Source organism: Schistocerca gregaria, chromosome X, assembly GCF_023897955.1.
Source record: "Schistocerca gregaria isolate iqSchGreg1 chromosome X, iqSchGreg1.2, whole genome shotgun sequence".
Taxonomy (NCBI): domain Eukaryota; kingdom Metazoa; phylum Arthropoda; class Insecta; order Orthoptera; family Acrididae; genus Schistocerca; species Schistocerca gregaria.
In genome coordinates, this window is record NC_064931.1 from 795,547,672 (window position 1) to 795,562,675 (window position 15,004).

Here is a 15,004-nt window from a genome sequence, read left to right on the forward strand (position 1 = left end):
TCGACAGAACACGCATTTGTATGCGAGTCGAACGCAGGTCATGTCACACGACAGAGCAACGGAAAAAATGGTCAAATGACCTGCACCACCATATCCCTTTCTCTCTAGAATACATCAGTCTACCATTAAATCCTACCTCGTTACAGCTCCATCTCACCCTACCACTCCATCCACTCTCTGTCACTCTTTAACGCATGTGCAAGTAAGTTTAGAGGCAGATGGTTCTCTTTTTTCCAGGAAAGCATCAAAGACAGCAGTCAACTCATGCGTGTCACTATTACCTCAATAGGCATACAGAAGAATGTTTACTCGACGAAAAACAAAAGATTGTATCCCTGGTTCCTGGTGCTTCCGTCTCGCCGTTTTCACACATTCCTCTTGCTGTCGTATACTCGTTCTAATGTACAAGTATTTTTTGCACCCGTCAGAAGACATCCAAGTACTACCTCAATTTCCCCTCATTTCGGCGTATTTTCCTATTTCTTCCCAATTCTATCGATTTTTTTATGTCGCTTCTACCCATGCCATCATGACATAACCTCTCGTTCCGTGCTCTAAAATTGCTTGTAAATGTAGTACGGCTGCCAACACCTAGCGCAAATGCACTAGTTTTCTGATCGGGAGGTGTAGTTGAAACGTCCCGTTAGAAAAATTGTACAAGACTGTGCTTAAACTGACACACAATAGTTTTTAGCGCAACGCAGTCTGACTTTCAATAATCCCTACAAGAGAATGGCTCTGACTAACATTAACCTATATGTTTCACAAATCACTTACCTCACAAAAATCTTCGTTACTCGAACTACTGCAAAACAGCAAGCGCCACTACTGCCAGCTAACTAAAAGATTCAAACTACGGAAGTCACTAACTACTGATAGGCACAGTTAGCAAATGAAAGATTTTAATAGAGAACAAACAATGTATTTACCTTTATAGTCATAATATATATATCAGTTCATGACACCAATTCTTACAAGTTTCAAAACTCCGCCATCTCTCTCCCCACGTCCACCACTGCTGGCGGCTCACCTCCAACTGAGCAACGCTACGCGCTGTTAGCATCCAGCTGCCGCTGCCCAACACTACAATGGCAGACAACAATGCAAACCAGCCACAGACTGCACACAGCACAGCCAGTGATTTTCTTACAGAGCGCTATGTGGCGTTGGCGTTACCAATAAAAAAAACCTAACAGAAGACATTCAAGTACTACCTCAATTTCCCCTCATTTCGGCGTATTTTCCCTCAATTTACACCTATTTTTTCGCAATTCTATCGATTTTTTTTATGTCGCTTCTACCCACGCCATCATGACATAACCTCTCGTTCCGTGCTCTAAAATTGCTTGTAAATGTAGTACGGCTGCCAACACCTAGCGCAAATGCACTAGTTTTCTGATCGGGAGGTGTAGTATAGCACTGTTCTCGATTGGATCCAGTCGCCTCCATCCACATATTCCACTTTTACTGTGCGCTTGCTCTGTTTGCTGTATGTCTGTGTATGTTCTTGTGTCGTGGATGGCTCCCAGACATACAAAAAAGAGAGCAAACGTGCAGTAACTGTAGAATATGCGGTTGGAGGTGACAGGTTGCGATCGAGTACGGTGCTATACTATGCCGCCCGACCAGAAAAATAGTGCGTTTGCACTAGATGTTGGCAGCTGTACTACATTTACAGGCAATGTTGAAACACAGAACTATAAGTGATGTCGTGATCGCATGGATAGAAGTGATATAAAAAAATCGATAAAATGACTGAAAATTCATATAAACTGAGGGAAAATATGCTGCAATGCCTAGCGTGGTTTCGTGTCAATTACCTGGTTTGCAGGATGGTTTTTGAGCAAGCATCTGTAGCGAACTATGATGTCAAACGGTAGATACTGTATGCTTACAGGTAATACAGTTTTTAAATTTCTCACTGTCCAACACTAGCATCTTGTTAGTTGAACGTATTTCCTAAGAATACAGATGGTACCTTACACCCCAGCCTTTTCTCGCCAGCTTGTAGGTGTAGGGTAGAGTTTGAGTGTGTCTGTCGCTAGTTTTGAGTGGTATAGCGAAATTTTTTTCCAGCAGAATAACAACAGTTGCATGCTATCATCAATTTTTGCGATGTATTGCCCTTTTATTCCGTCCTTGTGTAGCGCTATGCATATAGTAGTGTAATTAGGCCTGATCTTTGTGCTTAATTACGTAATTAGGTCGATATTTGCGTCTATTTCCCGACCAAAATTAATGAAGTACACTAAACTAACCTTCCTCTCCCGCATCTGAACATTTTCCATATGTTAGGGGGTGTACTTGGGCTTTTCATACAGTAGAATCAGGGTTTGAGTCCCAGAAATAGCACAGAAATTTTTTATTTCCCTTAAATTCCAAGCGCTCTGGTGGTTTAATTGTGTTTGGGGGGTACCCTTGGGCTTTCCGCCCAGGAGGATCAAGGTTCGAGTGCCAGAAAGGATACCGCCAATTTTAATTTCACATCAAAATTCGAAATTCCCGGCAACAGGGTAGGTTGGGAGGAAGCTTGATGGGGCAGGGGGGAGGGGGAGGAGGGGCTGTGGCAAACGTGCAGCTGGAAAAACACGTGATGTCATCTGGAGGCGTGGGTGGGCGTGGTTGGGGGCGCAAGTGAGTGGTGGTGAGGGGGGCAGGATGATTTATTGATCAATTTAATTAATTTGCTTATCAATTTGATGTCAAAAGTGTGCTCACGCCACCAACCCCCAACTACGCACGATGTGTGTGTGTGTGTGTGTGTAAAAAATGCCCTACGATTTTTTTTTTTTACTTTTTCAACCATATCAACCAATAACGGCACACATCCACACACACACTTCGCATAAGAGCGGCAAATTCTCTGGCATAATACCAGTGTAACGTGGTTCGCGTCTGTGTCTCATATGCGATACGCACCCGTGTAATGTATCAGCTCCTATAATTAATTTAGTCCTCAGATGTACTATCATGCTCAAAAGTATCCGAACAACCTGAACTGAGTTCCGCCAGCTTTGCATGCAGCCTACATAACATAACTTTCTTGCAGGAAGTCTAATCACTTTTCAGTACAGTCGTCTGACTATACAAGATGGTTACCACAAGTGACCATTAGATAATACAGCTCTGTGTGGCAGTAACTTACTATACGAGATGTAAATTAATGCCACGATACTACAAGTCTCAGAGCACACATTATTAGAGATGAGACAGTCCTTAACGCTTGTAAACTCAAATTTATTACAGTAAATAACATTTCCAAAATGTTAACAAACTCATTAGCACCTGAGACAACCAAATAAATCACTGTCTAAACCTTTTCTCAAAACAAACGTTATTCAAGTAAGAGATTTTGCAAGAATATTTAGACTCCCAAAGTAATATGGCAACTCGGTGTATTCTTGCTCACTGAAAGATTTTCCAGCCATCCATTAACCGTCGTAAGTTTGGCGAGTGGCTTTGCATGAACTGGTAAATGAACTAAACAGACAGAGAAACCACGATTAACAGCGGCAAGTGATCTATGGAAATCTCACCATCAACAACGTATCACTAGTAATACCACTGTGTTCATGACGAGACGTAGATCTAAGAGCAGTTTCTCTCCTAGTGCCCTTGTTATTTAGTTCGAAGTGACACTGAAAACGTAAATAATACATGAACAGCTAGCTGTGTACATATTTGAACCTGAAATGACATGAACAACTGTTCTGGATATGGATTAAAACCCAGCACCTATAGGCAACGCTAAGCGAAGTTTAGTTGCTGGAGAACACAGAACACAGAACAGATCGCCACTGGTGACTAGGCATTAAGAGACATGAAAAGTAACATGGTGAAAATTACGTACTGGACCGGGACCCATATCAAGCAACTATTCTACCTGTAAACTAACCATGAAAGATATTAAACCTGATTTCATTCACAAGTAACAACTTAAAAATAACGTGTAAAACTTTGTGTTGGACAGGAATAAAACCCAGCACCTAATCTGATTGTTAACTGAGCACAATCAAATGTCAGATGCCGAATTTTCTTTGCAGTAGGGAGATGTTTGAACCTGGAATGACGAGACGAATGAATAATATTTGCATTTACTGGATGACAACCCGGCACCATCGTCATCGTTTTCTAGCCACGAGTGGACATTAAATATAGATTTCTTTCACCAGTAGCGAGATGTGCCCATGTTTGAGCTAGAAATAACGCGACGAAGAGTTCAATGGTGTCTTTGAATCGAAACCCGCACACATCGTTGTTAACTTTACGTGGCAGGATATTAACTATCGAATTCTTTTTACCAGTAGCTAGGTATTGCATTTTTGATTTGTAAATGATGTGATGAACAGTTCTGGGTCTTACTGTGAGTCGAAAAAGTCAAAAATCATTATTGTTGACAACGAATGGAGAAACATTAAAAATCAAAATTATGTTCCACTACCAATTACGTGTGTTCATGCTATTACTTGAAAAGGAACGATGAAAGTTTTTGTACCGGGACAGGATTCGAACCCAGACACGTGCCTTACGTGGAGACCTTCAGTAGTTTGGAATCCTGCGCAAAAATTGAAATGCTGGAACTGTATCCTCAAAGAGGAATCAAATCCCTGGAACCAATGTACTCAACATCTAAGTCTCGAATAAATTATGGCATAACTGTCATGTGGCCTTACATAGCTTTTGGTTCATTATCTAAAACAAAGTTACTAGTGTAAGAAAGGTCAGTCGTGGCGCAACTTGTGCCACTGTTGTTAGACGGTATCGAAGGACCATTATCTTTAGTGTGAATCTGGAACCATGGTGCAATCCAACGTTCTTCCATTGCTGTAACCATAGGTCAATAAGATCTGCTTGTGCCAATTAAAAATCTCACCTTAAGTGGGTACTGAATCCAGACCCTACGAAGACCATCGGAGCATCAACCCACCACACCACCAAACAACTCATGGAAGTGCAGCATAATTTTGTCGTAAGGCAGGTGTGGTACACTGAATGAGAAATCTGACCCCCTGGTCCCTTGGAACAGGTTCAAATGGCTCTGAGCACTATGGGACTTAACATCTATGGTCATCAGTCCCCTAGACTACTTAAACCTAACTAACCTAAGGACAACACACAACACCCAGCCATCACGAGGCAGAGAAAATCCCTGACCTCGCCGGGAATCGAACCCGGGAACCCGGGCGCGGGAAGCGAGAACGCTACCGCACGACCACGAGATGCGGGCCCTTGGAACAGGATTACAGCGTGTTCAACACATTCATTTCCATATTCGATCCAAACGTCATTGACCAGCTGCCTCAGGTACCCAATGTGTACATTTGACTTCATTTTCTAATCACTGAGACAAAATCGCGTAATGGCCAACTATACGAACCACCAACACTAGAAAGTGGAAATTTCCACAGGAAGGGTTGCATTCCATTTCAGCTACTCTGATGCACTATCTGTTTGTGCTAAACTTCACATAGTGCAAAATAAAAGCTCTTTTATTGAACCCGGTTCTTCCATGAGTTTTTAAACTACCCAAAAAAAACAGGTCGGTGCTTAAATTTGTGGTCATTTTGTTTGGCGTGTTGAGCGCAGGTTGCTATAAGTTTTATTTATGAGTCCTCATTTTTTGTTTGAGGTCCTAGTATTGTTCTTGCGGTGACATCTCGAACGTTGAGTATTTGAAGATAGTGAGTAGCGTTGTTTATTGGAAAGAAAATGGAGTGTTAAATGGAAAAATGTTTAGAGTTTGTGACATTTTGTTCTCTTTAGACTTAAGGCAATGGAGGAAGCTCAGACATTTGTGCCGTCCATAGGACGAGTTATATCGAAAAATCACTTCAGGATATGTTTTCCTCGCTTTACGTAGGATCTTTTGGACATTAATTATTCGCCACACCAGGAAACCTAACGGCTGTAGCTCTGTCAAGTAAGAGATAAAACGCTTCCCTTCTGATAGAATGGAACCTAGAACAAACACATCGTTGACTTTACAGCACAACGACGTTTACACAGACCTAACGAGCAAGTGTGGCATTCACTGCTCTCTCATTATTCTGGTGACGGCAAAGCCAGATAATTCACTGTCAAGAAGCCCAGATTAATTGTAGTTTCAGTGTGGCGTACTCTTGCTTGACTAAAAACATACTCTTGACAGTTAGAGGAAACACGATGAGGAAAATTCGTTCAGAACATTTAATTGGAATATGAAAAAAATATCAAGTGAATTTAGCAGGATAATTCTCTGTTACTCCAGGAAGTAACTCGACTATCACAGACTTGCCAGACTTATCTTGCGAAGTTGCCAGGTTCCTATCACCCCCTCAGCAGAAAGGAATACGCTTCCACAGCTGTGTTTCTTGAGTGGGCTATCAGCCCTGAAGTAAATATTGGCTTCGAAGACGAATCGAAAGCTGCTGCCAAATTGACAGCTGCTTGAAGTATGGCAGATATAAGTAAAAGTGTGTATGCCAACCGAAACACCATATATTAAGAACGGTGTATATGAAACGGGAGGTCTTTGTCATCGCGTCTCTCATTATTTTATTTTGGTTTTAGTCTCTGGATTTTCATAATATTCATATGAAGATTATCGAGGAGTAATTGTTAGAATAGACTGGTACGTTACGTGTGAATACGATAGTAACCTGGTGCTCATTCTGATGAAGGGCTCAGTGACAACAGGTCCGTAGATAAAAAGAAGTTTAAGAAAGTATTCTGGGGTGGTGTTTACACAGAGGGATCCACAGCAACATCTGGGGATACGAATACCATGGTACAGGTGGGCGGACTTTGCTGGAATGTATGGAGACTATCCAGACGCTGTTGATTTATTGTGATTCATTAACAGCGTTCACCGGCCGCGTTGGCCGAGCGGTTCTGGGCGCTTCAGTCCGGAACTGCATGACTGCTACGGTCGCAGGTCGAATCCTGTCTCGGGCATGGATGTGTGTGTTGTCCTTAGGTTAGTTACGTTTAAGTAGTTCTAAGTTCTAGGGGACTGATGATCTCAGATGTCAAGTCCTATAGTGCTCAGAGCCAATTAACAGCGTTCGTTGTCAACCAGATTATAACTTAAACTAGCTCAAAAGTTCATGAACAGCGTCAACACTTTGTATCCCACACACAACACGCTCTCATCTTATGATAGTTAACATCGAGAATGTCTTTTTCACTATTTGTTTCGGTTCCTCATAATAAAAGTCTACTTATTGTTACAAATTTGTTTACACCTTTCGTCCAAAGCCCATCATCACAACATCACGTAAAACGACGTAATACTTCGTTTATGATCTGATGATGATACTAACCGGAACGACCCAATAGACGAAGAAATATATTAAGTTATCTAAACGGTTTTATTTACAGAACATAGTGCCTTGTCACGTGATTTCAATCTTAATTGAGCACTAGTGTTTCGAATGAAATCATGTGACACGGTGCTACGTATTAAGTCCTTTTATATCATGTTCTGATGATGGGCTATGCCCGAAACGAGCAAACAAATATATTTCTCGAATGAGATTTTCACTCTGCAGCGGAGTGTGCGCTGATATGAAACTTCCTGGCAGATTAAAACTGTGTGTCCGACCGAGACTCGAACTCGGGACCTTTGCCTTTCGCGGGCAAGTGCTCTACCAACTTTTTTATTTTTTTAATTTTTTGTTTTTTGTTGTTTTTTTAACCCTTTTATAAAATGTAACTAAAAAAAGAACCAAGTGCCACCGCCACTTTTCATCCTAAAAAAAAAAAAAAAAAACTGTTCCTCTTCAGGCGTTGGCTCCTGACTAAACCTACCCCAGAGAGCTGCCTATCTACCAGGGTAAATATAGGAAATCAAGGTTAGGGCTATTCTTACAAAAAAAAAAAACTTCTTTTTTCTGAATTTTATTTTTATTATTGTTATGTTATTATTTTTTTGTTTTTGTTTAGTTTTGTTGTGTCATTGATCAGAGGCCTTCTGCGCCCCGCTGGTAATATGTTGAGTCACGTCTTCTCGAAATTGATGCGTTCTGTTCAATTGTTCAGAAATGTTCATTGGTTCAAGCAGGAAACGTTCTTCTCTCTTGGCTTAACACATTCCAGCTGCGAGGCGGGTCGTGGAAAGCACTCCCAAGGAAGTTCGAGAAAAATTGTCTGTATTTTGGGTGACGGACAACGATATAATGACGGCCATTGAGGTATGTCCAAAAATCGAGTACAGAGTCTACAGTTTGTCCAAATAGGTAGTGAATGGCATGTCCGCGAATCCAATTCACAGCATTGGTCTTTGTCCGAGGAAAATATTCACGATCCGGAAATAATAATGAAAGGGGAGTAATCCGATCCGGAATGTCCCGCGTTAGAAAAGCGACAATAAGATGAATCAAGTGCCAAACCTCCTCCGCCGGTCCGCAAACAAACCGATGTTCATCATTGTCTGGGACTCCACACGTGGAACAGAGAGGTGATTGGGTGAGGTGGATACGATGAAGGCGAGATTGGTTGATTTGCTTACCATTGACAGTTAGGTACCAGACAGATTGAACATTCGTGTCAAGGTAACGGGCGAAAACCGCGCGCCATACATGACGCCAGTCTACCTGGGGGAACTTTTGTTCAATCGGGTTAGGTGGACGACCTAATTGGAGGACATTGTATACTGCCTTTGTCTTGAGTAAAAGCTGTCTTGGTAAGGTGAGGCATAGATAACTGAGTTCAAGAAAGAAGTATCGTATATAATGGAACTGGACCGGAACGTCCGAGATCATCACTGGGGCTGACAGTGAGACCGGCGTATATGCTGTCAGGAGGAGACCAGTGAGGCTCGTTGGGCATCGTGTCCATACCGTCATCTGGGAGCTGACAAATAGGGCGCGAGCTCTATCCGGCACGTGAAACAGACCTATCCCACCTCGTTCACGGGGAAGAGTAAGGGTTGCATAGTTAACTTTGAACAACAGCCCAGAGCTGACGAAAGATGCCATCGCTGCCAACATGCGACGTGCCACAGTAAGCGGGAAAGGTAGAACTTGTGCTACATAGGGAACTCGGGATGCGATATATATATTGACATATCGAGCTCGTTGGAGAATATCTAGGGATCGAAGGCGATGGTCCATAAGACCTGCTCTGATCATTAAAAGGAGGCGTCTGCAGTTGATGGCGGCTGAACGCCGGAGATCAGATGAAAAGTCTATTCCCAAACAGCGAATGGTATCAACGGTGGTGAGAGGTGTAATACACTCCACAGGGAGTCCCATGCCAGTGAACATAACTTGTGACTTACGTACGTTTAAAGAGCTACCCGACACCTCACCATAAGTCGCTACCCACGTCAAAACAACTCTAACCTCGTCGGCATTACGTAAACAGATGACTACATCGTCAGCATAGGCCGTGCAACAGAATCGGTATCGATCTATGGACAACCCTACCAAACGTTATCTGAGCCCACATAGCAAGGATTCCAAGGAAAAGGCGTACAAAATCGCTGATAGAGGGCAACCTTGACGTACGGATCGACCTATTTTTATCGGAGGAGTGAGTCTGCCATTGTACATAATCCTGGAAGAGGCACCCCGCAGAAGGCGCATCACTACCGTGATAACGGCGACTGGGAAACCCATATGGTGGAGAACGGCCGTAAGGAACGAATGGTCAACCCTATCAAAAGCTTGACTAAAGTCCAAAGACGCAAGTGCCCCAGAGAGGCGTTGTGCCTGGGTAACGGCGATCATATCCCTGTAGCGGCATAAAGCCGTGCGGATATTATTATCCCCTCCCAAAGATGCTTGGTCTGGCGACACAACATATCGGGCAACGGTTTTAAGTCGTGCCGCCAAAAGGCGAGTGAAGATTTTCATATCACTGTTAAGGAGGGTGAGGGGCCGATAATCACTGATATTGTTGCCACCATGCGGTTTATGTACAGGAATAATAATTCCTTCCATGAAAGAGTCCGGCACAGGTACTTCCGGAGACATCAGTTCCCGACATATGGAGGTGAAGGTGGACTCTAACAAATCACGGAAGGTGCGATAAAATTTGAGGGGAAGACCGTCGGGTCCTGGGGAGCGATTGATGGTTCCTGCTCGGATCGCATCGCGGACTTCATCATCAGTCACCTCTGGCACCAAGTCAATCGCCGCATCGCCTGGGAGACCACCGAAGTTGAGCTGTGAGACTTCCTCGATCAACTCTGGGGAATGTGGAATTGCGGCGTAGAGCTGCTGGTAGTGGGCGTGAAGCACATTCCCTATTGCAGATTGGGTTACGTAGCGACGCCCATCTTGGTCTGTTAGGATGGGAATAAATTTTCGGCGACGATGTTGGCGTTCTTGGATGATATGATACATAGATGGATGTTCATGAGGCATGCGATCAGCAGTACGAGATCGTACTATCGCTCCTTCCAAATGCCTTCGCATGAGATTGGAGATTTGGGCCTTAGCATGGTTTATCCTTGTATGACGCTCAGGGGAGGCTGGCATCGTGGAGCATTCTCGTAGGATCCTGTAGTAAAAGTCCATAGTGCTCTTCCTCCAGGCGACAACATCTTTGCCATATCGGATCAAAGTTTTTCGAAGAGCAGGTTTTGCACACTGGATCCACCAGGATATGGTAGACGGATACGTGAGACGGCGTCTATTACATGTGATCCAAGTGTCTTCTATTAGAAGTCGACAGTCAGGTGAATTAAGAAGTGCCGTGTTCAGTTTCCATAAACCACGTCCGTGCCATACTGCCTGTCTTGTGAGAACAATGTCACAGAAGTAAGCCTCATGATCTGAGAAAGCAACAGGCCAGATTTCAGCCTGTCGTGTGTGTTGTATTAGGAATCGCGAGATGTAGATGCGATCCAGTCGGCTAGAGGAGTGCGCAGTGTAGTACGTAAAGCCCAAACGATCACCGTGAACATGTCTCCACGTGTCGACAAATTGTAGCCGCGTCACGACTGTTTCCAGAGCTGCGCATGGTGAGTGACGCGGCAATTGATCCTGAGGTCGCTGGGTGCAGTTGAAGTCTCCACCCATGACCCAGTCATCGTGTGGTCCCATAAAAAGGGGTGTAACTTCATCTGATAAGAAGGCATTGCGTTCACGACGGTAGCTGGAGCCCGACGGCGCATAAATGTTGACGATGCGTACACCAAAGAGAGTAAGGGCCATACCTCTGCCGTTGGGGAGGTATAGGACATCTTCGGAAGGAAGACCTTCTCGTAAGACGATGGCAACACCACTACCGGTGTCCGAAGCGGGAGAAAGATGCGCCGTGAAGCCATGTGGTGGTGAAAAATCGGCGACATGCACTTCCTGAAAAAGCGCAATATCAATGTCCGCATCATAAATCATATCGCGGAGCAGCGCTAGTTTGTGGGGCGCACGAATGGTCGCGAGGTTAATCGTTGCGACACGATAATGCTGGTGTTGGAGTCCCACAGGCACAGGTGGGGCTGCTTCTTCAGGAGCGAGAGGTCGTCGATCTTGCCGGTCCGCTGAAGAGGTTGCTACTGTGGAGAGCTTGCGGGCGAGGGGGCAACCGATGGGGGCGCCCCATCATCAGCACCGTCCACCCCAGTTCCTTCGATCTCCACGTCGTCTGCCCAGGAGACTGATACTGCGGTAGGGTACCGACTGTTTACATCATCCATGTGGAGAGGAGACGTAGTTTTCGGCTCAGCATATAGACTTTCTTCAACGTCGACTTGTGGGGGCGACGGCGCCAGTAAGGAGAGGTGATCGTCGCCAGTGGTCGCCTGTGGCGGGTCGTTCGCATCAGACTTTTGGACATCATAGAGCGGTTTGTCGTCCATCTTCGGTTCTGCATCTCTGGCATCCATCCGTAGAATGGATTCATCAGGGGGTGTACGGCTACGTTTCTTTCTCTTTCGTGTCGACCCTTGCTTTCGAACAGGTCATTCCGTGTCTGATTGCGGGTGGCCTTCGTCTGACTCCGGACCAGTCTGAAGGAAAGCAGAAGTAGGTACCACTCCCGGATCAACGTCCATCTCAGCAGCATTTTCAGTCACAGTGCTGCGATGATGTGGAAGGTCAGGATCTGGCGTCTGTGGCACCTCAGAAGGAATCTCAGTAGCGGTTGCATCTGCCTGATCAGACGACGTCAACAGAGCAGGAAGACCCTGTGTAGTGGTGCTACCTTCCTGGGCAACCTTGGCATACGTGACAGGGATCTGAGTGATCACCGCTGGGGACGCTTCCTCGCCGACCGGCGTTTGGATCAGGCGGCGTCGCATGCAGGCGGACCTGACGTGGCCTTCTTGTCCACAACCCGCACATGTTCGGGGTTGGCCGTCGTACATGACAATGGCTCGCACACCGCCAATTGTCAGGTATGATGGTATATGTTTTTTCAGTTCAATTTTTACCTGACGCACACCATTAAGGACATGGTAGGTCGTGAAGGTTTGCCATTTTTCCTCGACGTAACCGATGACGTTACCGTATGGTTGTAACGCAGAGACAACTACGTCCTTCGGCACTTCAAAAGGTAGTTCAAACACCCTAATCGTGCGTTGACCGTACTCTGCGAGTTCAAGTGTTACAGCTCCGACGTGACCATCAGAGTATTTGAACTTAAGTCCATTGGCATGGCGGCGAATAACATCTTCACACACCTCGGTGTTTGTCATTTTAATATGAACGACACTACTCGTGATCGAAAAATGGATTCCGATAACGTGGTTAGGATCTAAACGAACTTCTTCACGTAGGAACGTTTCAACTTCATGTGCACGAGGTCGCACATGTTCAGCTGGGAAGGAAACTTTAAGGGTCGCACGGCGGTAAGCGCTCGACATGTTGTTCACGGTGGACGGACACGAGCCTTAAAGCTACGACGCGGAAGTAAACAAACCTGCAGCGGAGCACGGGGCCAGCGCGCGAGGCCGTCCGCACGCTGCCACGGCTGAGAGCCGACTGGTTAACAGAAGCTCTCCTGCGAACCTTGCAGAACTAGCACTCCTGAAAGAAAGGATATTGCGGAAACATGGCTTAGCCACAGCCTGGGGGATGTTTCCAGAATGAGATTTTCACTCTGCAGCGGAGTGTGCGCTGATATGAAACTTCCTGGCAGATTAAAACTGTGTGTCCGACCGAGACTCGAACTCGGGACCTTTGCCTTTCGCGGGCAAGCTCTACCAACTGAGCTACCGAAGCACGACTCACGCCCGGTACTCACAGCATTCTGACAAATGGACTGGTGTTATTAGCGACTAAATACAATGGCAAGAAAATACGTGTTCATTATACTTATAATGGCTAGCGATACGCACATACGCAGACCGCGGTAGTATCGCGCACTCAAGGTTTAAATGAGCAGTGCATTGGCGGAGCTGTATTTTGCACTCAGGTGATTCACGCGAAAAGGTTTCTGATGTGATTATGACCGCACGACGGGATTAACAGACTTCGAACACGGACATTCCTTTCAGAAACCGTCAGGGAATTCAATACTACGAGATCCGTAGTGTGCAGAGAATACCATATTTCAGGCATTACCTCTCACCACGGACAACGTAGTGGTCGACGCCCTTCACTTAACGAACGAGAGCAGCGGCGTTTGTGTAGAGTTGTCAAAACTAACAGATTATCAACACTGCGTGAAATAGCCGCAGAAATTAATGTGGGACGTACGACGGACGTATGCATTCGGGCAGTGTGGCGACATTGGGCGTTAATGGGCTATTGAAAGGACGACCGATGCGAGTGCCTTTGCTAACAACACATCGCCTGCAGTGCCTCTCCTGGGCTGGTGACCATGTCGGTTGGATCTTAGACTACCGGAAAACTGTGGCCGAATCAAATGAGTTTCCATTTCAGTTGGTACGAGCTGATGGTACGATTAGAGTGAGGCTCAGACCCCATGAATCCATGAAACAAAATTGTTAACAAACCACAGTGCAAGCTAGTGAAAGCAGTAAAACTGTGTGGGCTGTGTTTACATGGAACAGATTCTTGTCCAATTGAACCGATCATTGACTGGAAATTGTTATGTTCGGCTATTTGGAGACCATTTGACACCTTTTATGGACTTCATGTTTCCAAATAACGATAGAATTTTCATCGGGTAATAATTGGCTTGAAAAATATTCTGGATGATTCAAGCGAATGATTTGGCCACCCACATCTCCCGAAATGAATGACATCGGGCATTTGTGGGACGTAATCGAGAGGTTAGTTCGTGCACAAAATCCTGCACTGGCAACACTATCGCAATTATGGACGGCTATAGAGGCAGCATTCCTCAATATTTCTGCAGGGGACTTCCAACGTTTCGTTGATTTGCTGCACTGTGCCGGAAAGAGGAGGTCAGACACGATATTAGGAGGCATCCCACGTCTTCTGTCACTTCAGTGTATGCTGCAACTGGTAGTTATGCATGTTGATAGCAGCAATTTTCCATATTATTTCACAATTCTGTAGTTGTTGTTGTTGTTGTTGTTGTGGTCTTCAGTCCTGAGACTGGTTTGATGCAGCTCTCCATGCTACTCTATCCTGTGCAAGCTTCTTCATCTCCCAGTACTTACTGCAACCTACATCCTTCTAAATCTGCTTAGTGTATTCATCTCTTGGTCTCCATCTACGATTTTTACCCTCCATGCTGCCCTCCAGTGCTACATTTGTGATCCCTTGATGCCTCAGAACATGTCTACCAACCAGTCCCTTCTTCTTGTCAAGTTGTGACACAAATTCCTCATCTCCACAATTCTGTTCAATACCTCCTCATTATTTATGTGATCTACCCATCTAATCTTCAGCATTCTTCTGTAGCACCACATTTCGAAAGCTACTATTCTCTTCTTGTCCAAACTAGTTATCGTCCATGTTTCACTTCCATACATGGCTACACTCCATACAAATACTTCCTGACATTTAAATCTATACTCAATGTTAACAAATTTCTCTTCTTAAGAAACGCTTTCCTTGCCATTGCCAGTCTACATATTATATCCTCTCTACTTCGACCATCATCAGTTATTTTAATCCCTAAATAGCAAAACTCCTTTACTACT